Source organism: Mandrillus leucophaeus, unplaced genomic scaffold (genome assembly GCF_000951045.1).
Source record: "Mandrillus leucophaeus isolate KB7577 unplaced genomic scaffold, Mleu.le_1.0 Scaffold1, whole genome shotgun sequence".
In the NCBI taxonomy this organism is placed as follows: domain Eukaryota; kingdom Metazoa; phylum Chordata; class Mammalia; order Primates; family Cercopithecidae; genus Mandrillus; species Mandrillus leucophaeus.
In genome coordinates this window covers 8327222-8329313 of record NW_012098097.1, presented here as the reverse complement: position 1 = coordinate 8329313, position 2092 = coordinate 8327222, and the positions used below count along the sequence as shown (strand labels likewise).

Sequence of the window (2092 nt, the reverse complement as noted above, 5' to 3'; positions counted from 1 at the left end):
GCAGGAGAATCACTTGAACCCGGGAGGTGGAGGTTGCGGTGAGTCGAGATCGTGCCACTGCACTCCAGCCTGGGTGGCAGAATGAGACTCTTGCCTCAAAAAAAAAAAAAAAAAAGTTTGAGACCAGACTGACCAACATGGCAAAACCCCGTCTCTACTAAAAATACAAAACATTAGCTGGGCATAGTGGTGCCCGCGTGTAATCCCAGTTACTCGGGAGGCTGAGGCAGGAGAATCGTGTGAACCTCAGAGGCAAAGGTTACAGTGAGCTGAGATAGCGCCATTGCACTCAGCCTGGGCGACAAGAGCAAAACTCTGTCTCAGAAAAAAAAAAAAAAAAGAAGGACTTTTTTTCATTTAGAGGAGTGTAAACAGTAATTCATACTTCATATTAAGAAAGTATTTTTTGGGGGTCGAAGTGACAGTTTTGTGTATGAAACATAATGTATACGTATTAAAAAGGGAATGTTTGTCCTTTAAAGACATATACTGAAATATTTACTGGTGAGGACACATGATGTCTGGTATTTACTTCAAAATAACACTGGGCAGCGGGTGCGAGGTAGGTGCAGAAACACAGGAAACAGACTGCCCCGTGGGTCGTGTAACTGCTGAGGTCGGATAGCGACTCTACGCGGCTTCATCAGGTATATCTTGAAATTTTCTGTATATCTTGAAATTTTCTACAATAAAAATGTCTTAAAATTGTGCGTCAAAATAACACGAATATAAAAAAATGCAATTTAAAAGTCAGGAGGCAATCCTGTCGTGCAAAACCGTGACGCTAGCTGTGTGAGGGCGGCAGGATGAATCATTTCCTCCTTCGTTTCTACATTTTTTGTCTATATACTTTTAATATTACTTTTATAATGAGAAATACCAAAACTCGGGGTGAGACGGGGAGACACTAGTGTTTTTGCCCTCCCTGTCCCCGAGGAGACTGTTCTCATCTATTCTCTTCCCCACGTCCTCCAGGTTTTTGCTAGGCTTCCTGCCATCTTTACCAAGTTGAGATTATCCGTGTTGTGTCATTAACAGAGTTTAAGGAAAGCGCGTCAAGTTCACCGCGCCCTAACCTTGGACTCCGCCTGCAGGCTGACTTTCGAGCCACACGCCAGAGCACCGCGACCCCTAAGGTCGCAGCCCGGCTTCGCAAGCCACCTCCTTCTAACGCGTCGGTCGCCCTCGCGCGCCCGCGAGCAGCCGGACTACATCTCCCAGGAGGCTGTGCGCCGTCCAGCGGACCTGCCCTTGGTCGCAAAGGACTACATTACCCAGTGATACCTTGCGGGAGGCGGTTGCCAGACCTCAAGCGCAAAACCATTGGTCCAGCGTCTGGCGGGGAGCTGCACGGTGATTGGCCCAGGAGACCGCCACTTTCGCCCGAGCTCAGTAGAGTTTTGCTGTTAAGACTGCGCGAGGTGCGGGAGAGAGCAGAGCGCGCGTAGCCGGGCCGCACCCGCCGAGCCGTGTGAGTAACCTCTACCTCCGTCCTTCTCGCCGTCCTCTCGGGGACCTGCACCCTCGCTCCGCAGGGCGGTAGGGAGGGAGCACACGCACCCGGGCGCTTACGAGGGGCGGGGACTGTGTACACACGTGTCACACCTGACCCGAGAAGCATCTCCAGGGACACCGGCGGCAGAGCCCCGCTCTCGCCCTTGAGCACCTGAGTTCCAGGGCGTCCCCTCGGACTCGGGGAGAAAAAACACACCCCGAGGCACACGTGGACACCTAAGTACCCACGCGGAGACCTCTGCAGAACTGCTCAGCTGAACCCTTGGGCACATGGGCACCCGAACACCGGGAAGAGCCTGCTATGCTCCGGTCTCCTCTTGACACCGATCCAGGACACCTGCCACTCGGGCTTGCTCCTCCTTCCTGCCCAGATGGGCGGGAAACTGACACTGCTCTGTGTGACCTGAGCGGTCCCTGGGTAACTCCTGGAGAGGTTTTGCCTCTCAGTCGCTTGCCGCATGTTTAAACTTCCTCATGGGCGCCTGGGGAGGAGTTCCAGGGTGGGTGAGAGGAGACAAGGAATTGATGTCTGGGGTGGAGGCTGTCATCCTGTAGGCAGTATCCCCCCTCCTCCCCC

The 2092-nt window shown here is 53.1% G+C and overlaps 1 protein-coding gene across 1 annotated transcript in view; it reads left to right on the top strand.

Moving 5' to 3' along the window:
• Positions 1-1377: 1377 nt before the first annotated feature.
• The window catches only part of SLC25A19 (solute carrier family 25 (mitochondrial thiamine pyrophosphate carrier), member 19), a 19499-nt gene continuing 18784 nt past the window's right edge, over positions 1378-2092 (top strand). The window contains exon 1 of the mRNA XM_011978551.1: positions 1378-1471. The gene's annotated coding sequence lies outside the window, so the exon portion shown is untranslated. The remainder of the gene's footprint in view (positions 1472-2092) is intronic.